The sequence below is a fragment of the Crinia signifera genome, chromosome 6 (assembly GCF_055691185.1).
Source record: "Crinia signifera chromosome 6, ASM5569118v1, whole genome shotgun sequence".
Lineage (NCBI taxonomy): Eukaryota > Metazoa > Chordata > Amphibia > Anura > Myobatrachidae > Crinia > Crinia signifera.
This window is the reverse complement of record NC_139222.1, coordinates 63,215,286-63,239,807: the sequence shown is the minus strand read 5'-3', so window position 1 is coordinate 63,239,807 and position 24,522 is coordinate 63,215,286. Positions and strand designations below refer to the sequence as shown.

The 24,522-nt window shown below is 42.3% G+C and overlaps 6 non-coding genes and 8 pseudogenes across 6 annotated transcripts; all 14 read right to left on the bottom strand.

Moving 5' to 3' along the window:
* Positions 1-502: 502 nt before the first annotated feature.
* Positions 503-621, bottom strand: LOC146013631 (5S ribosomal RNA). Its single transcript, XR_014446603.1, has one exon. It is a non-coding gene; the product is annotated as a 5S ribosomal RNA (ribosomal RNA).
* Positions 622-966: 345 nt separating this feature from the next.
* Positions 967-1,085, bottom strand: LOC146013630 (5S ribosomal RNA). Its single transcript, XR_014446602.1, has one exon. It is a non-coding gene; the product is annotated as a 5S ribosomal RNA (ribosomal RNA).
* Positions 1,086-1,430: 345 nt separating this feature from the next.
* On the bottom strand, positions 1,431-1,549 carry LOC146016561 (5S ribosomal RNA). The gene has a single exon (XR_014449449.1). It is a non-coding gene; the product is annotated as a 5S ribosomal RNA (ribosomal RNA).
* A 345-nt stretch (positions 1,550-1,894) lies between these two features.
* LOC146010893 (5S ribosomal RNA) lies at positions 1,895-2,013 on the bottom strand (annotated as a pseudogene).
* A 347-nt stretch (positions 2,014-2,360) lies between these two features.
* Positions 2,361-2,479, bottom strand: LOC146010318 (5S ribosomal RNA; annotated as a pseudogene).
* Positions 2,480-2,824: 345 nt separating this feature from the next.
* LOC146010705 (5S ribosomal RNA) lies at positions 2,825-2,943 on the bottom strand (annotated as a pseudogene).
* A 345-nt stretch (positions 2,944-3,288) lies between these two features.
* Positions 3,289-3,407, bottom strand: LOC146010704 (5S ribosomal RNA; annotated as a pseudogene).
* Positions 3,408-3,752: 345 nt separating this feature from the next.
* Positions 3,753-3,871, bottom strand: LOC146010330 (5S ribosomal RNA; annotated as a pseudogene).
* Positions 3,872-4,216: 345 nt separating this feature from the next.
* LOC146013629 (5S ribosomal RNA) lies at positions 4,217-4,335 on the bottom strand. The gene has a single exon (XR_014446601.1). It is a non-coding gene; the product is annotated as a 5S ribosomal RNA (ribosomal RNA).
* Positions 4,336-4,680: 345 nt separating this feature from the next.
* Positions 4,681-4,799, bottom strand: LOC146013628 (5S ribosomal RNA). Its single transcript, XR_014446600.1, has one exon. It is a non-coding gene; the product is annotated as a 5S ribosomal RNA (ribosomal RNA).
* Positions 4,800-16,156: 11,357 nt separating this feature from the next.
* On the bottom strand, positions 16,157-16,265 carry LOC146011615 (5S ribosomal RNA; annotated as a pseudogene).
* Positions 16,266-16,610: 345 nt separating this feature from the next.
* Positions 16,611-16,729, bottom strand: LOC146010729 (5S ribosomal RNA; annotated as a pseudogene).
* A 345-nt stretch (positions 16,730-17,074) lies between these two features.
* On the bottom strand, positions 17,075-17,193 carry LOC146010788 (5S ribosomal RNA; annotated as a pseudogene).
* Positions 17,194-17,539: 346 nt separating this feature from the next.
* On the bottom strand, positions 17,540-17,658 carry LOC146011339 (5S ribosomal RNA). Its single transcript, XR_014444929.1, has one exon. It is a non-coding gene; the product is annotated as a 5S ribosomal RNA (ribosomal RNA).
* Between the last annotated feature and the right edge of the window lie 6,864 nt (positions 17,659-24,522).

Sequence of the window (24,522 nt, the reverse complement as noted above, 5' to 3'; positions counted from 1 at the left end):
ACTGATATCCTCGCTGAAGGGTTGGTGTATAGTAATTGAAGCCATCTTAGGAAATTGGGTCCCAGTCCATACGTCTGAAGTATCGCCTTCAAGAATGTCCATTCCACTGTATCAAACGCTTTTATTGCGTCAAGCGACACCACAGCTGCCTGGCTACCCTGTGACCCAATTAACTGCAGATGGGAGTATAATTTCCGAATGTTTATGCTAGTGGTCTTTCCTGGCATGAACCCAGTTTGATCTGGATGTATCAGTTTAGTGATGTAAAAAGACCTACAGGACATGATATTAGCAGGGGGTCTTAAATTAAACTACTAAAGAGGCTCAACACTGTTTAGCTGCCAAAAGCAGTTGGAATTGGGCCTAAACAGTGTGGTAAGTCTTAAGGTGATGGCTATTGTGTCTGTTTGACCTCTTCCAAATGTCTGTACTGGCAATAAAAAGAAAACGTTTCCAATTTAAATAGCTAGAGAATAAAAACAATTTGCCAGTAATGTGAAAAAACCTACAGCACCTGGTGTTCCCATGTGGTCTCCCACCCAAGTACTAACCAGGCCCAACACTGCTTAGCTTCCAAGATCAGACGAGATTGGGCCTATCCAATGTGGTATGGCTGTAGGTGAGTTAAAAGCTTTTTTTTGCCCTCTTCTACTTCTATCACCAGCTAAGCTAATACAAAAGTTTCCTAACTGTATTGGCTTACTGAAAAAAATCATGTGTTGGTAATGTAAAAAGACCTACAGGACATGATATTAGCAGGGGGTCTTAAATTAAACTACAAAAGAGGCTCAACACTGTTTAGCTGCCAAAAGCAGTTGGAATTGAGCCTAAACAGTGTGGTAAGTCTTTAGGTGATGGCTATTGTGTCTGTTTGACCTCTTCCAAATGTCTGTGCTGGCAATAAAAAGAAAAAGTTTCCAATATAAATAGCTAGAGAATAAAAACAATTTGCCAGTAATGTGAAAAAACCTACAGCACCTGGTGTTCCCATGTGGTCTCCCACCCAAGTACTAACCAGGCCCAACACTGCTTAGCTTCCAAGATCAGACGAGATTGGGCCTATCCAATGTGGTATGGCTGTAGGTGAGATACAGGCACTTTTTTGCCCTCTTCTACTTCTATCACCAGGTAAGCTAATACAAAAGTTTCCTAACTGTATTGGCTTACTGAAAAAAATCATGTGTTGGTAATGTAAAAAGACCTACAGGACATGATATTAGCAGGGGGTCTTAAATTAAACTACAAAAGAGGCTCAACACTGTTTAGCTGCCAAAAGCAGTTGGAATTGAGCCTAAACAGTGTGGTAAGTCTTTAGGTGATGGCTATTGTGTCTGTTTGACCTCTTCCAAATGTCTGTGCTGGCAATAAAAAGAAAAAGTTTCCAATATAAATAGCTAGAGAATAAAAACAATTTGCCAGTAATGTGAAAAAACCTACAGCACCTGGTGTTCCCAGTTGGTCTCCCACCCAAGTACTAACCAGGCCCAACACTGCTTAGCTTCCAAGATCAGACGAGATTGGGCCTATCCAATGTGGTAGGGCTGTAGGTGAGATACAGGCACTTTTTTGCCCTCTTCTACTTCTATCACCAGGTAAGCTAATATAAAAGTTTCCTAACTGTATTGGCTTACTAAAAAAAATCATGTGTTGGTAATGTAAAAAGACCTACAGGACATGATATTAGCAGGGGGTCTTAAATGAAACTACAAAAGAGGCTCAACACTGTTTAGCTGCCAAAAGCAGTTGGAATTGAGCCTAAACAGTGTGGTAAGTCTTTAGGTGATGGCTATTGTGTCTGTTTGACCTCTTCCAAATGTCTGTGCTGGCAATAAAAAGAAAAAGTTTCCAATTTAAATAGCTAGAGAATAAAAACAATTTGCCAGTAATGTGAAAAAACCTACAGCACCTGGTGTTCCCATGTGGTCTCCCACCCAAGTACTAACCGGGCCCAACACTGCTAAGCTTCAAAGATCAGACGAGATTGGGCCTATCCAATGTGGTATGGCTGTAGGTGAGATACAGGCACTTTTTTGCCCTCTTCTACTTATATCACAAGGTAAGCTAATAAAAAAGTTTCCTAACTGTATTGGCTTACTTCATTTAAAATCATGTGTTGGTAATGTAAAAAGACCTACAGGACATGATATTAGCAGGGGGTCTTAAATTAAACTACTAAACAGGCTCAACACTGTTTAGCTGCCAAAAGCAGTTGGAATTGAGCCTAAACAGTGTGGTAAGTCTTTAGGTGATGGCTATTGTGTCTGTTTGACCTCTTCCAAATGTCTGTGCTGGCAATAAAACGAAAAAGTTTCCAATATAAATAGCTAGAGAATAAAAACAATTTGCCTGTAATGTGAAAAAACCTACAGCACCTGGTGTTCCCATGTGGTCTCCCACCCAAGTACTAACCAGGCCCAACACTGCTAAGCTTCCAAGATCAGACGAGATTGGGCCTATCCAATGTGGTAGGGCTGTAGGTGAGATACAGGCACTTTTTTGCCCTCTTCTACTTCTATCACCAGGTAAGCTAATATAAAAGTTTCCTAACTGTATTGGCTTACTGAAAAAAATCATGTGTTGGTAATGTAAAAAGACCTACAGGACATGATATTAGCAGGGGGTCTTAAATGAAACTACAAAAGAGGCTCAACACTGTTTAGCTGCCAAAAGCAGTTGGAATTGAGCCTAAACAGTGTGGTAAGTCTTTAGGTGATGGCTATTGTGTCTGTTTGACCTCTTCCAAATGTCTGTGCTGGCAATAAAAAGAAAAAGTTTCCAATTTAAATAGCTAGAGAATAAAAACAATTTTCCTGTAATGTGAAAAAACCTACAGCACCTGGTGTTCCCATGTGGTCTCCCACCCAAGTACTAACCAGGCCCAACACTGCTAAGCTTCAAAGATCAGACGAGATTGGGCCTATCCAATGTGGTATGGCTGTAGGTGAGATACAGGCACTTTTTTGCCCTCTTCTACTTCTATCACCAGGTAAGCTAATAAAAAAGTTTCCTAACTGTATTGGCTTACTGAAAAAAATCATGTGTTGGTAATGTAATAAGACCTACAGGACATGATATTAGCAGGGGGTCTTAAATTAAACTACTAAACAGGCTCAACACTGTTTAGCTGCCAAAAGCAGTTGGAATTGGGCCTAAACAGTGTGGTAAGTCTTTAGGTGATGGCTATTGTGTCTGTTTGACCTCTTCCAAATGTCTGTACTGGCAATAAAAAGAAAAAGTTTCCAATTTAAATAGCTAGAGAATAAAAACAATTTTCCTGTAATGTGAAAAAACCTACAGCACCTGGTGTTCCCATGTGGTCTCCCACCCAAGTACTAACCAGGCCCAACACTGCTAAGCTTCAAAGATCAGACGAGATTGGGCCTATCCAATGTGGTATGGCTGTAGGTGAGATACAGGCACTTTTTTGCCCTCTTCTACTTCTATCACCAGGTAAGCTAATAAAAAAGTTTCCTAACTGTATTGGCTTACTGAAAAAAATCATGTGTTGGTAATGTAAAAAGACCTACAGGACATGATATTAGCAGGGGGTCTTAAATTAAACTACTAAAGAGGCTCAACACTGTTTAGCTGCCAAAAGCAGTTGGAATTGGGCCTAAACAGTGTGGTAACTCTTTAGGTGATGGCTATTGTGTCTGTTTGACCTCTTCCAAATGTCTGTACTGGCAATAAAAAGAAAAAGTTTCCAATTTAAATAGCTAGAGAATAAAAACAATTTGCCAGTAATGTGAAAAAACCTACAGCACCTGGTGTTCCCATGTAGTCTCCCACCCAAGTACTAACCAGGCCCAACACTGCTTAGCTTCCAACATCAGACGAGATTGGGCCTATCCAATGTGGTATGGCTGTAGGTGAGATACAGGCACTTTTTTGCCCTCTTCTACTTCTATTACCAGGTAAGCTAATACAAAAGTTTCCTAACTGTATTGGCTTACTGAAAAAAATCATGTGTTGGTAATGTAAAAAGACCTACAGGACATGATATTAGCAGGGGGTCTTAAATTAAACTACTAAAGAGGCTCAACACTGTTTAGCTGCCAAAAGCAGTTGGAATTGGGCCTAAACAGTGTGGTAAGTCTTTAGGTGATGGCTATTGTGTCTGTTTGACCTCTTCCAAATGTCTGTACTGGCAATAAAAAGAAAAAGTTTCCAATTTAAATAGCTAGAGAATAAAAACAATTTGCCTGTAATGTGAAAAAACCTACAGCACCTGGTGTTCCCATGTGGTCTCCCACCCAAGTACTAACCAGGCCCAACACTGCTTAGCTTCCAAGATCAGACGAGATTGGGCCTATCCAATGTGGTATGGCTGTAGGTGAGATACAGGCACTTTTTTGCCCTCTTCTACTTCTATCACCAGGTAAGCTAATAAAAAAGTTTCCTAACTGTATTGGCTTACTGAAAAAAATCATGTGTTGGTAATGTAAAAAGACCTACAGGACATGATATTAGCAGGGGGTCTTAAATTAAACTACTAAAGAGGCTCAACACTGTTTAGCTGTCAAAAGCAGTTGGAATTGGGCCTAAACAGTGTGGTAAGTCTTGAGGTGATGGCTATTGTGTCTGTTTGACCTCTTCCAAATGTCTGTACTGGCAATAAAAAGAAAAAGTTTCCAATTTAAATAGCTAGAGAATAAAAACAATTTGCCAGTAATGTGAAAAAACCTACAGCACCTGGTGTTCCCATGTGGTCTCCCACCCAAGTACTAACCAGGCCCAACACTGCTTAGCTTCCAAGATCAGACGAGATTGGGCCTATCCAATGTGGTATGGCTGTAGGTGAGTTAAAAGCACTTTTTTGCCCTCTTCTACTTCTATCACCTGTATGGAAATGGGGTATGGGGAAGTTTGGAGGACCTCTGCACAAGTTGCACCCGTATGTTTACAGAATCACATATGACGTTTATAATGTAGTATACAGTAGTATAGGTTCCACAATAACAAAAAAGGTGTTTATTGAATAATTGAATAAATCACTCTTGTGGAGGTGCACCCCTGAGAGTAAAAAAGTACAGAATTTGGGAGAAAAAGAAAAAAGTACTCTCCTTTGTTTGGGGGCACGCTTATCAAAAAGAAAAGAAAAAATCTTTATGTATTGATTATTTAGTTTAAAATTTAACTTTTAATCAACAATTTTAAAAGGGCTTATTGGACAGACACACAAATACAAACTACATGCAACATAAATGAGTGGAAAAAAACACTATTGGACTCCAAAAAGTCCCTCCAGCGTTGTGTCGCTGGTAGTATTACACCACTGTGGGTGGATAATTTACCACTAATGTGGATTAAAGTGATACACTGATTTTCAAAAGAAAAATGCTAGTAGCGAAATGGGTTAATTTCAATGAATGGGTTACATCCAACAAATTGTATGGTGTGTATCCGTAAATATTATCAAATTGCAACAAAACACCATAACAAATTGTTCAGTCGGCAATAATTTGTGACAACAAACATAGAGCTCCAAATGCTATCGGTAAAGACAGGTAACGCAGCGATAGCCACAGCAAGAGAGTGATTTCTACTTCTCATCTGGCAGGGATATAGAGTTCCACGGTGGTGCACACTAAACAATAATGCTTTGTCGACCGACTGGTAATTAGCCCTAAGTCGACACCGTAAGCAGAATGTGTACTCAGCCCGTTTTAATGAAGTTATACTGGAGTAGTATAGAGGAATAGCATCTGCTGTCTTTTCCCCATTAAACAGGTGCCCTGTTGACACTGTCAGTGCAGGGTCCAGCCGTTATTTGAATGGGTGGAGATGACAGAGCTGATAAAGAGATGAGTAGGGAGTGTTGTGTCAGCGTGACAGCAAGTCGACTTATGCCTAATGGGCTAGTAGGCTGCTGCTTCCCAGTGTTAAACCATTGGTGGGAAGTGAGCGGTACTCACCATAGGCTGCGTAGAAAATAGATAGTGGAGTATCTTTTTCCACTTGTATGAAGGTATAAGGTGCCCTGTTGACTAATAGTCAGAGCAGGGTCCTGCCGAATCCCCCTTTAGTGTCAAAAATAACTCCTAGCAGAAATATGTGCATGAGATAGGAGATAGAGGGAGAGAGGTAAAGGAAAACGTCTGGGTCTGTTTTTAATAGTTATCAACTCCCATTGCTAAAAGGCATTGGTGGCAGTGATATTAAATACTATGCCTCAGACGTTTTAGAAAGGTTAGCGGGTATCCCCAATATGGCTGTAAACGAGGCCACAAGTGTTAGATCACTAACTGGCACCAATTAATCTTATGCGCTCAGCATACGTGAAGGGACATTACCGCATTACCGCAAATAAGGGGTGAGAAGAGAGGGCGCAGTGTGGCTAACACTGCTTACCTGCCGCCGGGTAGCTTCTATGTTGTCCTGGTGGATGTCTCCCGACCGGCGCTGAGTAGCGGCGTCAGGTCTCGCCGGCGCCGGATGTGGTCTGAGAGAAAAAAGAAAGAGCAGACAGCTGTTTCGCTCCGATAGCGAGCTTCGTCAGTGCTGACGTGGGTGCCGTCCGTGAGTCTATTTATTGTCCACACCATTGGCTAATTGCCTGGAGGTGTGTCACGGACAGCTATTGCGGGTTTATCCATTAGGTATGGCTGTAGGTGAAGTAATGGAGACGTTGCTGGTTTATCAGCGTAAATCTCAGCCTGGTAATTTGTCCAACTGGTGTGGCTTGTTTGGGTCAAGACTACTGGGCTGTCAAAATCTAGTCAGCCCATCAATAGGATATATTAAGTGTCCGTATCAAGACTACTGGGCTGTCAAAATGTAGTCAGCCCGTTGATAAGATATATTGAGTGTCCATGTCTTGGATATTTCACGTTTGTGCGTATGACAGAGTATTTCTGACATAAAAGTGTATAGATGACGGTTGGATGTATACGTCTATATCTAATATGGAACATTAACAATTAATTCTACCCTTCATCATATATATTTATGTGGGTTGTAAATTGGAATGGATGATTGCTGACCGCTGATAGAATATATTAATTAGTATGAGTTAAATGCAATGGACCGGAATTAAAGTGGGACGGATAGAATGGATTGAAGGTGATTATAGAGACTCGCAATTAATTCTTAAAGAAATGCTGCACTGATGCCTGATATATCCGTTATGACGGTAAAGAAGGGTTGTAGGGAACTCCTACCAAGGACTGATTGTACATGTGTGTAATTTTGATATTTTATTCTTTTCCTTCTATAGGGATCTGCTCGTAATTGAGAAGACATTTCTCAGGCTAAGTTGGGAGGTGCTGGCGACATAACATTCCTATGTCGACATGTTCGTGTCCCTTACTGTGGGACTCAACTGTAGTTTAGAGTGTATTAGATGCCGCTTGAACTGTTGAAAGTTGGAGTGTGTTACACAGTTTTGTCTGGGCACTATATGATTACATCTCAGGCTTATGTAAAGTGAGCAATGTGATAAGATATGGGTAGTGTGTGTCCCAGTGATATGTATATTACAAATAGTGACAGGAGTTTAGGAATATCCTATAGGGGATTGTCTTGGATAAAACCAGAAGTGACTAGTGATGCGTGGTGGGGTTCGTGATGGGGAAGCTGTTATAGGATAGAAAGTGTATATAATAATGTAAATGAGAGGTGTTGTGAGCTGTTGAAAATGTGGGGAGAAAAGGTGAGGTGGGACAAGGGTTTTTGGGGTTATTTGGGTGGGATAGTGTGTGTGGGAAAGTGTGAGGAGTGTGTAGTAATGGAGCAGGATAGTGTCTTGTGTAGGTCCGGTGTAGAGATGAGGTAATGTCAGTTGTGCTAAATGGAAAGAAGGTGTGAAGGGTGTGTAGTAATGGAACAGGATAGTGTCTTGTGAAAGTTTGGTGTGGTGGTAAGGTAATGTAGGATGTGCTAAATTGTGAAAGATAAAACAATACAAAAACTGTTAGTGTGCACTCAGTGAACAAACTGATGTGTCATGCTATGAATGAGCTGATTAGAAAAAGGGGGGGAGGGGGGGTTTTTGTTATTTATATGTGGATTGCTGACAAGGAGGTTTTGATGATACTTAGTGTTTTTTTACAGAAAGGAGTTATAGCTGATGTATTCGTTGAGACCATTGGGAACCACTGTGTTCAGTTCGAAAATCCACTTGCTCTCTTTTTTGAGGAGTTCTTGCATGACGTTACCCCCTCTTATGCCCATCCGGATTTGTTCAAGGCCGAATGCTTTGAGGCCTGTTGGATTTCCATCATGGTTGGTCAGGAAATGACGGGCCACTGAGGTGAGTTTTTTAAGTTTGGTAAGGTCTGTTCTGGCATTTCTTATATTACCAATGTGTTCCAGTAGCCTGCTCTTGAGGGCCCTGGTGGTCATGCCCACATATCTCAGGTTGCATGGGCATGTTAGACAGTAGATTACCCCCATAGTGCTGCAGCTGATAAATTGTTTGATGGTATAGGTTTTTCCATATCTGTTCCTGATTTTGTCAGTTTTCTGCACATGGGGGCACGCCTTGCAATTCCTGCATGGGAAAGTACCGGTGAGTCGGGGTTTATGACCTGGGTGTCCTAAAAAATGACTTTGGACCAGGGTGTCTCTAAGGTTGCGTGACCTCCTCCAGCTAAATGCCGGTTTTGCTGGTAAGATTTTCTCGAGGTCGGTGTCATTCTTCAGGATATGCCAGTGACTGCTGATGATGTTTTGGAGTTGCTTCCACTCCTTACAGTAGCCCGTTACGTATCTCAGGGTGGTTGTCTCTGTATTGCATTTCTTCTTTGGAAAGATCAGATCCTCTCTTTTGATTTGGAGGGCAGTTAATCTTGCCCTTTTAACTGCTCTTCGGCTGTATCCTCTTTCCATCAATCGTGTCATGAGTTCCTGGCTTTTCCGGTTGAAAGTATCCCTATTGGAGCAGTTCCTCCTTAATCGTAGGAACTCTCCCTTCGGGAGATTTTTGATTGTTGGGGGAAAGTGTGAACTGTCTCTATGGAGTAGACTATTTGTTGCCGTCTCCTTGCGGTAGAGTTCCGTCTGTATATAGTCATTGGTACCCCGAAAAATCCGTAAGTCTAGGAACGTTGCTTCCTTCTGGCTGATACTGAAAGTCAATTTTAAATTCAAGTTATTCTCATTGAGTGATGAGATGAATTTTAGCAGTTCAGTTTTGGATCCATTCCAAATCATCAGGATATCGTCGATATACCTGAGCCAGGTGGTGATCTGGCTGGTATATCCCTCATTGTCATCCGTGAAGACAGACTCTCTCTCCCACCATCCGAGGAACAGGTTGGCATACGTGGGTGCACATGCCGCACCCATCGCTGTCCCTCGGATCTGGAGAAAGAATCTGTCATTAAAGGTGAAGTAGTTTTTCTTCAAGATATATTCAAGGAGAATTAGAAGGAGTTCATTGAATTCACTATCTCCTTCTGATGCCAGGAAATACTTGATGGCTGTCAGACCTTGTTCATGATGGATACTCGTGTATAGTGACTCTACATCTAGAGTAACCAAGTACTGATCTTTATCCAGAATCACATCCTCCAGATGGCGGAGTACATCACTCGTATCTTGTACATATGACGCGAGTGATAGTACATGATGTCTGAGGTGTTGGTCACAAAAGATGCTGGCTTGCTCCGAGAGGCCCCCAATCCCCGAGACGATTGGTCTCCCCGGTGGTTTTTCTAGGTTTTTGTGGACCTTCGGCAACATGTAAAAAGTCGGTGTCTTGGGATGTTCCACAGTGAGGAAGGCATGTTCACTCTTTGTTATTGTTCCGGTTTTAAATGCCTGGTTTATGATTTTGTTGTAACTGATCTTGTAGTTCTCCGTGGGATTAAATATCAATTGTTGATAGCATGATTTATCAAGAAGCTGTCTGAGGGCCTCAGTGATATAGAGGTCTTTGGGCCAGAGCACGATGTTTCCGCCTTTATCGGCTTGTTTGATAACCACGTCATCCCAGTTCTTCATGACAGATAGTTCATGTCTTTCCTCCTGAGAGAGGTTAGTGTCGCCATTGTGTGTTGGCCTAGTGATGTAGAGATTATCCATTTCTTTCGATATTATCTCTGAAAAAATCTTGACCTCCGGGCAGATGTTCATTGCTGGGGAAAAGGTGCTTCTTCTTTTTAATATTTCTCTGGAGTTTTTTGGGGGGGTGGGCCTTGCTCCGGATTCTGCTGCAAGGTCTTCTAGCATCTGTAATGCCTCTTCTTCATCTCTAGTAAGAGGTATTGATACATTCACATCCCGATCTGTTATTGGGGTACTGTTGGTATCTTTCTCAGAGTTAGCGAAGAATTTTTTGAGGAGGATCTTCCGACAGAATAACTGTAGGTCTTTTTCCCAATCAAATCTATTGAAGGAAGTCTCCGGGGAGAATGATAATCCTTTGCTTAGTACCCTTTCCTGTATCTGGGTCAGTGTATGTGAGGAAAGGTTGATTACTTTCAGATTGTAGTTGGAGTCATTAGAGGTTAATATTGTTTGTGGAAACGGGGGGATTGTCTTTGTGGGGTACCCCATGTTCTTGTGTTGCCTCTTCCTCTTCTTCCCCCGCCGTATTCTCCGTTTTTGGGGTTCCGGTATCTGCCTTTGGTTGTGGGGCCTGTCTCTAAAAAAGACTCCTGTGGTCCCTGCGATCCTGAGTTTTGTGGTGATTGATCTTCAGCTTCAGAAAAATCTGTATCCGATGAACTCTGATCAGTGTAGTATCTACGTTCTCTCTTTTGGCGTGTATGGGTCCACTTGAAGATGTTGCCGCTTGCAAAATCTGTTTTATCGCGGATAAATTTATTTTTCTTTCTAAGAATTAGCTCATCCTCATATTTGTTAAGATCTTCCTTTTGCCGCTTGCAAAATCTGTTTTATCGCGGATAAATTTATTTTTCTTTCTAAGAATTAGCTCATCCTCATATTTGTTAAGATCTTCCTTTTGTTTTTCAAAGTTCTTTTGGAAGATGGTATCTTTTTCCCAGGTCTCCAATGTTGTGCCTATTTCCTCTATTTCTTTTTCAACTTTGCTCATCAATAGCATGTTATGTTTGCATAGGATGTTCATCAATTCATTTGAGCATTTTAGGAGACAAGATTCCCATTCCGTTTTGAGAGTTTCTGTTGCGAGTTCAAATGTTGGAAAAAGTTTTGGACGAAGTCCCCGGGGAACTAATTTTTGTTTGAGATAGTTCTCTAGTGTGGTAATTTCCCATTTGAGGCGTATTTGTTTTTGTAAGAGCAGTCTCAGTTTCCGAATATCATCATTCCAATTTTTGTTTCCGGTCGTCTCCGGTACGCTGGTTGGAAAGATATTGTTTATATCTTCTCCTATGTCTCGTTTTGAAGTAAGTTCCTTACGTAGGTTGAAGGCCATACCAGTTGGCGAAGAGTGTTTCTATACTCAAGTAAGCCTATCTGAGAGTTAGGGTCCTAGAGAGATAGGACGGGTGTAGAGCTGTGCAATAAGGTCAAGAACTGAGATGCCTCAGTAGTCTAAGTATGGAAATGGGGTATGGGGAAGTTTGGAGGACCTCTGCACAAGTTGCACCCGTATGTTTACAGAATCACATATGACGTTTATAATGTAGTATACAGTAGTATAGGTTCCACAATAACAAAAAAGGTGTTTATTGAATAATTGAATAAATCACTCTTGTGGAGGTGCACCCCTGAGAGTAAAAAAGTACAGAATTTGGGAGAAAAAGAAAAAAGTACTCTCCTTTGTTTGGGGGCACGCTTATCAAAAAGAAAAGAAAAAATCTTTATGTATTGATTATTTAGTTTAAAATTTAACTTTTAATCAACAATTTTAAAAGGGCTTATTGGACAGACACACAAATACAAACTACCTGCAACATAAATGAGTGGAAAAAACCACTATTGGACTCCAAAAAGTCCCTCCAGCGTTGTGTCGCTGGTAGTATTACACCACTGTGGGTGGATAATTTACCACTAATGTGGATTAAAGTGATACACTGATTTTCAAAAGAAAAATGCTAGTAGCGAAATGGGTTAATTTCAATGAATGGGTTACATCCAACAAATTGTATGGTGTGTATCCGTAAATATTATCAAATTGCAACAAAACACCATAACAAATTGTTCAGTCGGCAATAATTTGTGACAACAAACATAGAGCTCCAAATGCTATCGGTAAAGACAGGTAACGCAGCGATAGCCACAGCAAGAGAGTGATTTCTACTTCTCATCTGGCAGGGATATAGAGTTCCACGGTGGTGCACACTAAACAATAATGCTTTGTCGACCGACTGGTAATTAGCCCTAAGTCGACACCGTAAGCAGAATGTGTACTCAGCCCGTTTTAATGAAGTTATACTGGAGTAGTATAGAGGAATAGCATCTGCTGTCTTTTCCCCATTAAACAGGTGCCCTGTTGACACTGTCAGTGCAGGGTCCAGCCGTTATTTGAATGGGTGGAGATGACAGAGCTGACAAAATCAGGAACAGATATGGAAAAACCTATACCATCAAACAATTTATCAGCTGCAGCACTATGGGGGTAATCTACTGTCTAACATGCCCATGCAACCTGAGATATGTGGGCATGACCACCAGGGCCCTCAAGAGCAGGCTACTGGAACACATTGGTAATATAAGAAATGCCAGAACAGACCTTACCAAACTTAAAAAACTCACCTCAGTGGCCCGTCATTTCCTGACCAACCATGATGGAAATCCAACAGGCCTCAAAGCATTCGGCCTTGAACAAATCCGGATGGGCATAAGAGGGGGTAACGTCATGCAAGAACTCCTCAAAAAAGAGAGCAAGTGGATTTTCGAACTGAACACAGTGGTTCCCAATGGTCTCAACGAATACATCAGCTATAACTCCTTTCTGTAAAAAAACACTAAGTATCATCAAAACCTCCTTGTCAGCAATCCACATATAAATAACAAAAAAAACCCCTCCCCCCCTTTTTCTAATCAGCTCATTCATAGCATGACACATCAGTTTGTTCACTGAGTGCACACTAACAGTTTTTGTATTGTTTTATCTTTCACAATTTAGCACATCCTACATTACCTTACCACCACACCAAACTTTCACAAGACACTATCCTGTTCCATTACTACACACCCTTCACACCTTCTTTCCATTTAGCACAACTGACATTACCTCATCTCTACACCGGACCTACACAAGACACTATCCTGCTCCATTACTACACACTCCTCACACTTTCCCACACACACTATCCCACCCAAATAACCCCAAAAACCCTTGTCCCACCTCACCTTTTCTCCCCACATTTTCAACAGCTCACAACACCTCTCATTTACATTATTATATACACTTTCTATCCTATAACAGCTTCCCCATCACGAACCCCACCACGCATCACTAGTCACTTCTGGTTTTATCCAAGACAATCCCCTATAGGATATTCCTAAACTCCTGTCACTATTTGTAATATACATATCACTGGGACACACACTACCCATATCTTATCACATTGCTCACTTTACATAAGCCTGAGATGTAATCATATAGTGCCCAGACAAAACTGTGTAACACACTCCAACTTTCAACAGTTCAAGCGGCATCTAATACACTCTAAACTACAGTTGAGTCCCACAGTAAGGGACACGAACATGTCGACATAGGAATGTTATGTCGCCAGCACCTCCCAACTTAGCCTGAGAAATGTCTTCTCAATTACGAGCAGATCCCTATAGAAGGAAAAGAATAAAATATCAAAATTACACACATGTACAATCAGTCCTTGGTAGGAGTTCCCTACAACCCTTCTTTACCGTCATAACGGATATATCAGGCATCAGTGCAGCATTTCTTTAAGAATTAATTGCGAGTCTCTATAATCACCTTCAATCCATTCTATCCGTCCCACTTTAATTCCGGTCCATTGCATTTAACTCATACTAATTAATATATTCTATCAGCGGTCAGCAATCATCCATTCCAATTTACAACCCACATAAATATATATGATGAAGGGTAGAATTAATTGTTAATGTTCCATATTAGATATAGACGTATACATCCAACCGTCATCTATACACTTTTATGTCAGAAATACTCTGTCATACGCACAAACGTGAAATATCCAAGACATGGACACTCAATATATCTTATCAACGGGCTGACTACATTTTGACAGCCCAGTAGTCTTGATACGGACACTTAATATATCCTATTGATGGGCTGACTAGATTTTGACAGCCCAGTAGTCTTGACCCAAACAAGCCACACCAGTTGGACAAATTACCAGGCTGAGATTTACGCTGATAAACCAGCAACGTCTCCATTACTTCACCTACAGCCATACCTAATGGATAAACCCGCAATAGCTGTCCGTGACACACCTCCAGGCAATTAGCCAATGGTGTGGACAATAAATAGACTCACGGACGGCACCCACGTCAGCACTGACGAAGCTCGCTATCGGAGCGAAACAGCTGTCTGCTCTTTCTTTTTTCTCTCAGACCACATCCGGCGCCGGCGAGACCTGACGCCGCTACTCAGCGCCGGTCGGGAGACATCCACCAGGACAACATAGAAGCTACCCGGCGGCAGGTAAGCAGTGTTAGCCACACTGCGCCCTCTCTTCTCACCCCTTATTTGCGGTAATGCGGTAATGTCCCTTCACGTATGCTGAGCGCATAAGATTAATTGGTGCCAGTTAGTGATCTAACACTTGTGGCCTCGTTTACAGCCATATTGGGGATACCCGCTAACCTTTCTAAAACGTCTGAGGCATAGTATTTAATATCACTGCCACCAATGCCTTTTAGCAATGGGAGTTGATAACTATTAAAAACAGACCCAGACGTTTTCCTTTACCTCTCTCCCTCTATCTCCTATCTCATGCACATATTTCTGCTAGGAGTTATTTTTGACACTAAAGGGGGATTCGGCAGGACCCTGCTCTGACTATTAGTCAACAGGGCACCTTATACCTTCATACAAGTGGAAAAAGATACTCCACTATCTATTTTCTACGCAGCCTATGGTGAGTACCGCTCACTTCCCACCAATGGTTTAACACTGGGAAGCAGCAGCCTACTAGCCCATTAGGCATAAGTCGACTTGCTGTCACGCTGACACAACACTCCCTACTCATCTCTTTATCAGCTCTGTCATCTCCACCCATTCAAATAACGGCTGGACCCTGCACTGACAGTGTCAACAGGGCACCTGTTTAATGGGGAAAAGACAGCAGATGCTATTCCTCTATACTACTCCAGTATAACTTCATTAAAACGGGCTGAGTACACATTCTGCTTACGGTGTCGACTTAGGGCTAATTACCAGTCGGTCGACAAAGCATTATTGTTTAGTGTGCACCACCGTGGAACTCTATATCCCTGCCAGATGAGAAGTAGAAATCACTCTCTTGCTGTGGCTATCGCTGCGTTACCTGTCTTTACCGATAGCATTTGGAGCTCTATGTTTGTTGTCACAAATTATTGCCGACTGAACAATTTGTTATGGTGTTTTGTTGCAATTTGATAATATTTACGGATACACACCATACAATTTGTTGGATGTAACCCATTCATTGAAATTAACCCATTTCGCTACTAGCATTTTTCTTTTGAAAATCAGTGTATCACTTTAATCCACATTAGTGGTAAATTATCCACCCACAGTGGTGTAATACTACCAGCGACACAACGCTGGAGGGACTTTTTGGAGTCCAATAGTGGTTTTTTCAACTCATTTATGTTGCATGTAGTTTGTATTTGTGTGTCTGTCCAATAAGCCCTTTTAAAATTGTTGATTAAAAGTTAAATTTTAAACTAAATAATCAATACATAAAGATTTTTTCTTTTCTTTTTGATAAGCGTGCCCCCAAACAAAGGAGAGTACTTTTTTCTTTTTCTCCCAACTTCTATCACCTGGTAAGCTAATACAAAAGTTTCCTAACTGTATTGGCTTACTGAAAAAAATCATGTGTTGGTAATGTAAAAAGACCTACAGGACATGATATTAGCAGGGGGTCTTAAATTAAACTACAAAAGTGGCTCAACACTGTTTAGCTGCCAAAAGCAGTTGGAATTGAGCCTAAACAGTGTGGTAAGTCTTTAGGTGATGGATATTGTGTCTGTTTGACCTCTTCCAAATGTCTGTGCTGGCAATAAAAAGAAAAAGTTTCCAATATAAATAGCTAGAGAATAAAAACAATTTGCCAGTAATGTGAAAAACCTACAGCACCTGGTAATCCCAGGTGGTCTCCCACCCAAGTACTAACCAGGCCCAACACTGCTTAGCTTCCAAGATCAGGCCTATCCAATGTGGTATGGCTGTAGGTGAGATACAGGCACTTTTTTGCCCTCTTCTACTTCTATCACCAGGTAAGCTAATACAAAAGTTTCCTAACTGTATTGGCTTACTAAAAAAAATCATGTGTTGGTAATGTAAAAAGACCTACAGGACATGATATTAGCAGGGGGGCTTAAATTAAACTACAAAAGAGGCTCAACACTGTTTAGCTGCCAAAAGCAGTTGGAATTGAGCCTAAACAGTGTGGTAAGTCTTTAGGTGATGGCTATTGTGTCTGTTTGACCTCTTCCAAATGTCTGTGCTGGCAATAAAAAGAAAAAGTTTCCAATTTAAATAGCTAGAGAATAAAAACAATTTGCCAGTAATGTGAAAAAACCTTGAGCACCTGGTGTTCCCAGGTGGTCTCCCACCCAAGTACTAACCAGGCCCAACACTGCTTAGCTTCCAAGATCAGACGAGATTGGGCCTATCCAATGTGGTATGGCTGTAGGTGAGATACAGGCACTTTTTTGCCCTCTTCTACTTCTATCACCAGGTAAGCTAATAAAAAAGTTTCCTAACTGTATTGGCTTACTGAAAAAAATCATGTGTTGGTAATGTAAAAAGACCTACAGGACATGATATTAGCAGGGGGTCTTAAATTAAACTACTAAACAGGCTCAACACTGTTTAGCTGCCAAAAGCAGTTGGAATTGGGCCTAAACAGTGTGGTAAGTCTTTAGGTGATGGCTATTGTGTCTGTTTGACCTCTTCCAAATGTCTGTACTGGCAATAAAAAGAAAAAGTTTCCAATTTAAATAGCTAGAGAATAAAAACAATTTGCCTGTAATGTGAAAAAACCTACAGCACCTGGTGTTCCCATGTGGTCTCCCACCCAAGTACTAACCAGGCCCAACACTGCTAAGCTTCCAAGATCAGACGAGATTGGGCCTATCCAATGTGGTATGGTTATAGGTGAGATACAGGCAATTTTTTGCCCTCTTCTACTTCTATCACCAGGTAAGCTAATTAAAAAAGTTTCCTAACTGTATTGGCTTAATGAAAAAAATCATGTGTTGGTAATGTAAAAAGACCTACAGGACATTATATTAGCAGGGGGTCTTAAATTAAACTACTAAAGAGGCTCAACACTGTTTAGCTGCCAAAAGCAGTTGGAATTGGGCCTAAACAGTGTGGTAAGTCTTTAGGTGATGGCTATTGTGTCTGTTTGACCTCTTCCAAATGTCAGTGCTGGCAATAAAAAGAAAAAGTTTCCAATTTAAATAGCTAGAGAATAAAAACAATTTGCCAGTAATGTGAAAAAACCTACAGCACCTGGTGTTCCCATGTGGTCTCCCACCCAAGTACTAACCAGGCCCAACACTGCTTAACTTCCAAGATCAGACGAGATTGGGCCTATCCAATGTGGTATGGCTGTAGGTGAGATACAGGCACTTTTTTGCCCTCTTCTGCTTCTATCACCAGGTAAGCTAATAAAAAAGTTTCCTAACTGTATTGGATTACTGAAAAAAATCAAGTGTTGGTAATGTAAAAAGACCTACAGGACATGATATTAGCAATTTGATATTAGCATGATATTAGCATGATATTAACAATTTGCAAGTAATGTGAAAAAACCTACAGCACCTGGTGTTTCCATGTGGTCTCCCACCCAAGTACTAACCAGGCCCAACACTGCTTAGCTTCCATGAGTTAGCAGGTTATTGGGGAAGTAAGTCCTGATATTTTTGGAGGTTGCAGGGGCCACTACACCATTCAAAATAGGCAGGCTTTAGCATATGCAGTTAGGCCCTGTAGGTTGATTTTAGCTAAAAAGTGCCCCAAACACTCAAACAGGCTTGTATCTGGGAAGGGAAAATATGGCAAACATGACTTAGACACCAAATAAAGCACTGTATGCCATGTTTCCAAATTTTTATGCACAGTGGTTACAGCATGAAGCGAATGCATATGAATAAACAAAAGTACATTGCATTAAACAAGTCCAATGAGCGTCCCAAAATGGCCGGCCTGCCTGCTTTCATCCATCAATTGTTCTATATTTTTCATTACCCAATGAGCTGAGGTGGAGTCTTAGCCAGTGGTATCATCAGTGAGGTGTGTAAAGCACTTTAGGCTAGACAGCCAATCAGCTGCCAGCTTCCATCTGTCAATCAAATACAGCAGCCAATTTGAAAGCTGCCCATTGATCAGCAGGCCCTTTATGACATCACAGACAGACCCTCAGAACTATCTGTGCATGTCTAATGGCTGGCTGTCAGTTGGGCGGGTGGGTGGCAGAGGGAGGGGATGTCTGTCTCGTTTCTCCTGAAAATTGCGGTTTTTCTGCGGTTACGGGAAAAGTTGAGGTCCGACGCGCAAAAGTGGGGTATCGTATAAATCACCTTTTAAAGACGCACATTTCTGGCCCCCCAAAAATGGTCATTTCAAATGAGAAATGAGTCCAATGAACAAATAGGGTGAATAAGTATGTATTTCAGGGGTGAGTTAGCAGGTTATTGGGGAAGTAAGTCCTAATATTTTTGGAGGTTGCAGGGGCCACTACACCATTCAAAATAGGCAGGCTTTACCATATGCAGTTAGGCCCCGTAGGATGATTTTAGCTAAAAAGTGCCCCAAACACTCAAACGGGCTAGTATCTGGGAAGGAAAAACATGGGAAACATGACTTAGACACCAAATGATACACTGTATGCCATGTTTCCAAATTTTTATGCACAGTGGTTACAGCATGAAGCGAATGCATGTGAATATACAAAGGTGCATTGCATTAAACAAGTCCACTGACCATCCCAAAATGGCCGGCCTGCCTGCTTTCATCCATCAATTGTTCTAAATTTTTCATTACTCAATGAGCTGAGGTGGAGTCTTAGCCAGTGGTACCATCAGGGAGGTGTGTAAAGCACTTTAGGCTAGACAGCCAATCAGCTGCCAGCTTCCATCTGTCAATCGAATACAGCAGCCAATCAGAAAGCTGCCCATTGATCAGCAGGCCCTTTATGACATCACAGACAGACCCTCAGAACTATCTGTGCATGTCTAATGGCTGGCTGTCAGTTGGGCGGGTGGGTGGCAGAGGGAGGGGATGTCTGTCTCGTTTCTCCTGAAAATTGCGTTTTTTCTGCGTTTACGGGAAAAGTTGAGGTCTGACGCGCAAAAGTGGGGTATCGTAGAAATCACCTTTTAAAGACGCACATTTCTGGCCCCCCAAAAATAGGCATTTCAAATGAGAAATGAGTCCAATGAACAAATAGGGTGAATAAGTATGTATTTCAGGGGTGAGTTAGCAGGTTATTGGGGAAGTAAGTCCTAATATTTTTGGAGGTTGCAGGGGCCACTACACCATTCAAAATAGGCAGGCTTTAGCATATGCAGTTAGGCCCTGTAGGATGATTTTAGCTAAAAAGTGTCCCAAACACTCAAACGGGCTTGTATCTGGGAAGGGAAAATATGGGAAACATGACTTAGACACCAAATGATACGCTGTATGCCATGTTTCCAAATTTTTATGCACAGTGGTTACAGCATGAAGCGAATGCATGTGAATATACAAAGGTGCATTGCATTAAACAAGTCCACTGAGCGTCCCAAAATGGCCGGCCTGCCTGCTTTCATCCATCAATTGTTCTAAATTTTTCATTACCCAATGAGCTGAGGTGGAGTCTTAGCCAGTGGTACCATCAGGGAGGTGTGTAAAGCACTTTAGGCTAGACAGCCAATCAGCTGCCAGCTTCCATCTGTCAATCAAATACAGCAGCCAATCAGAAAGCTGCCCATTGATTAGAGGGCCCTTTATGACATCACAGACAGACCCTCAGAACTATCTGTGCATGTCTAATGGCTGGCTTTCAGTTGGGCGGGTGGGTGGCAGAGGGAGGGGATGTCTGTCTCGTTTCTCCTGTAAATTGCGTTTTTTCTGCGTTTACGGGAAAAGTTGAGGTCCGACGCGCAAAAGTGGGGTATCGTAGAAATCACCTTTTAAAGACGCACATTTCTGGCCCCCCAAAAAAGGGCATTTCAAATGAGAAATAAGTCCAATGAACAAAATAGGGTGAATAAGTATGTATTTTAGGGGTGAGTTAGCAGGTTATTGTGGAAGTAAGTCCTAATATTTTTGGAGGTTGCAGGGGCAACTACACCATTCAAAAAAAGGAAGGCTTTAGCATATGCAGTTAGGCCCCGTAGGATGATTTTAGCTAAAAAGTGCCCCAAACACTCAAACGGGCTTGTATCTGGGAAGGGAAAATATGGGAAACATGACTTAGACACCAAATGATACACTGTATGCCATGTTTCCAAATTTTTATGCACAGTGGTTACAGCATGAAGCGAATGCATGTGAAAATACAAAGGTGCATTGCATTAAACAAGTCCAATGAGCGTCCCAAAATGGCCGGCCTGCCTGCTTTCATTCATCAATTGTTCTATATTTTTCATTACCCAATGAGCTGAGGTGGAGTCTTAGCCAGTGGTATCATCAGGGAGGTGTGTAAAGCACTTTAGGCTAGACAGCCAATCAGCTGCCAGCTTCCATCTGTCAATCAAATACAGCAGCCAATTTGAAAGCTGCCCATTGATCAGCAGGCCCTTTATGACATCACAGACAGACCCTCAGAACTATCTGTGCATGTCTAATGGCTGGCTGTCAGTTGGGCGGGTGGGTGGCAGAGGGAGGGGATGTCTGTCTCGTTTCTCCTGAAAATTGCGGTTTTTCTGCGTTTACGGGAAAAGTTGAGGTCCGACGCGCAAAAGTGGGGTATCGTAGAAATCACCTTTTAAAGACGCACATTTCTGGCCCCCCAAATATGGGCATTTCAAATGAGAAATGAGTCCAATGAACAAAATAGGGTGAATAAATATGTATTTCAGGGGTGAGTTAGCAGGTTATTGGGGAAGTAAGTCCTGATATTTTTGGAGGTTGCAGGGGCCACTACACCATTCAAAATAGGCAGGCTTTAGCATATGCAGTTAGGCCCCGTAGGATGATTTTAGCTAAAAAGTGCCCCAAACACTCAAACGGGCTTGTATCTGGGAAGGGAAAATATGGGAAACATGACTTAGACACCAAATGATACACTGTATGCCATGTTTCCAAATTTGTATGCACAGTAGTTACAGCATGAAGCGAATGCATGTGAATATACAAAGGTGCATTGCATTAAACAAGTCCAATGAGCGTCCCAAAATGGCCGGCCTGCCTGCTTTCATCCATCAATTGTTCTAAATTTTTCATTACCCAATGAGCTGAGGTGGAGTCTTAGCCAGTGGTACCATCAGGGAGGTGTGTAAAGCACTTTAGGCTAGACAGCCAATCAGCTGCCAGCTTCCATCTGTCAATCAAATACAGCAGCCAATCAGAAAGCTGCCATTGATCAGCAGGCCCTTTATGACATCACAGACAGACCCTCAGAACTATCTGTGCATGTCTATTGGCTGGCTGTCAAGTGGGCGGGTGGGTGGCAGAGGGAGGGGATGTCTGTCTCGTTTCTCCTGAAAATTGCGGCTTTTCTGCGTTTACGGGAAAAGTTGAGGTCCGACGCGCAAAAGTGGGGTATCGTAGAAATCACCTTTTAAAGACGCAGATTTCTGGCCCCCCAAAAACTGGCATTTTAAATGAGAAATGAGTCCAATTAACAAAATAGGGTGAATAAGTATGTATTTCAGGGGTGAGTTAGCAGGTTATTGGGGAAGTAAGTCCTGATATTTTTGGAGGTTGCAGGGGCCACTAGACCATTCAAAATAGGCAGGCTTTAGCATATGCAGTTAGGCCCCGTAGGAGGATTTTAGCTAAAAAGTGCTCCAAACACTCAAATGGCTAGTATCTGGGAAGGAAAAACATGGGAAACATGATTTAGACACCAAATGATACACTGTATGCCATGTTTCCAAATTTTTATGCACAGTGGTTACAGCATGAAGCGAATGCATGTGAAAATACAAAGGTGCATTGCATTAAACAAGTCCAATGAGCGTCCCAAAATGGCCAGCCTGCCTGCTTTCATCCATCAATTGTTCTAAATTTTTCATTACCCAATGAGCTGAGGTGGAGTCTTAGCCAGTGGTACCATCAGGGAGGTGTGTAAAGCACTTTAGGCTAGACAGCCAATCAGCTGCCAGCTTCCATCTGTCAATCAAATACAGCAGCCAATTTGAAAGCTGCCCATTGATCAGCAGGCCCTTTATGACATCACAGACAGACCCTCAGAACTATCTGTGCATGTCTAATGGCTGGCTTTCAGTTGGGCGGGTGGGTGGCAGAGGGAGGGGATGTCTGTCTCGTTTCTCCTGAAAATTGCGGTTTTTCTGCGTTTACGGGAAAAGTTGAGGTCCGACGCGCAAAAGTGGGGTATCGTAGAAATCACCTTTTAACCCCTTCCCGACATTTGATGTACATTTACGTCATGGCCGGGATGTACTTCCCGACGCATGGCATAAATGTACGTCATGGCTTTAAACTGTCACCGCGTCTATAGACGCGGTGACAGTTTAAACATGTCTGCTGTCCCTGACAGCAGACATGTCCCTGCATGCCCAGGGGGGGTGGCGATGCCTCCCCCCCGTCGGCGATCGCTGTGATTGGCTGTTCAAATGTGAACAGCCAATTACAGCGTTTTCTGTGTACCGGCGAATAACGTTCGCCGGTGACACAGGGATCGGTGGTGATTGGTGCTGTAAAGTACAGCACCAATCACCACGGGGTGTAAGGGTGACACTGGTGTCACCCCACCTCACCCCACCCGCCCCCAAAGGCCGTGATTGGTCTGTCGCACCGACGGACCAATCACAGCCATGGAGGGTGATTTAAACTAACGGTGACTGCACTGCAGACGCCATTCCGGTCTGGAATTGCGTGCAGTGCGGTCACCGTGCCTATCTGCCGTGATATACTGACCTGATCCTTGCAAATACTTACCTGATCACCTGATCACTGCTTGTAGCGTGCTGGATGCTTCCTGGATCTGACTTCTTGTGACTTCCTGTGTTGTGCTGCTGCTGCTGCATTGTGATAGAGTTATAGATAGAGAGATAGAGAGAGATAGAGAGAGATAGAGAGAGATAGTGACAGAGAGTGCTATATTTTGTGTCTGCTGCCCCCCCTTTTGTGCTGATCAGTATAAATTAACTGATCAGCAACTTTTTGGGGGTGCAGTGCTGCTGCTGCAGTGCCATAGAGTGATAGATAGTGAGAGATAGAGAGATAGAGAGAGATAGTGACAGAGAGTGATAGAGAGTGCTATATTTTGTGTCTGCTACCCCCCTTTTGTGCTGATCAGTATATCTGTGCTGAACAGCAACTTTTTGGGGGTGCAAGGGCTTTTTTTATATATATATAACTGTCAGTGCTGCTGCTGCAGTGTCATAGAGTGATAGATAGTGATAGATAGTGAGAGATAGAGAGATAGAGAGAGATAGTGACAGAGAGTGATAGAGAATGCTATATTTTGTGTCTGCTACCCCCCCTTTTGTGCTGATCAGTATATCTGTGCTGATCAGCAACTTTTTGGGGGTGCAGGGTTTTTTTTTTTATATATACCTGTCAGTTGCTGCCAGTTGCACTGTCAGTTGCACCAAAGGTTGTGCACCTGCTGCCCCTCACTGGTAATCAGTGTCGCATAACTGATCACCTTTTTTTTTTTTTTTGAGGGTGCTGTGGGGTCTTTTTTTAATTTTTTTTTTTACACACACTGTGATTTTGTGGGTGTCCTGTGGCCACTGTGCGCTGATCAGTGACGTACATCACTGATCAGCTTTTTCGGCACAGGGTTGATCTATTTTTTTTTTTTTTTTATCAAATTCCTGTTGCCTTTGAGCGCTGTTCAGTGACGGACGTTACTGACCAACATCTGTGCTCAATTTTTGGCGCAGGACCTTTTTTTTTTTTTTTTTTTTTGCACTACATACACACTACACACTACATACCCCCCCGGGTTGAAATAAAGTTTGTACCCCCCCTACACTATACACGTGTTGAAACATTTAACTACCAGAAACACAAAAATAAAAATGGCATCCCAAATGTCATCCCAAATGTCATCCCAGTCATCCAGAAGAATGTATTCAGCGGAGGAGGCATATGCCATGCTTGCCTCTGACTCTGACACAGCCAGTGAGGCAAGCGGGGAATTTGAAGGATTCATCTTAAGCTCCTCTTCCTCCTCTAGTGATGAGGGACCCCCTCAAAGACGCCTCCGTAGAGCAGCTGAGACCCCCCCCCAATAATTGATCTCGTATGGACCCCACCACCAGACAATTTTGAGCCCCAGGTTCCTGAGTTTTTGGCCATCC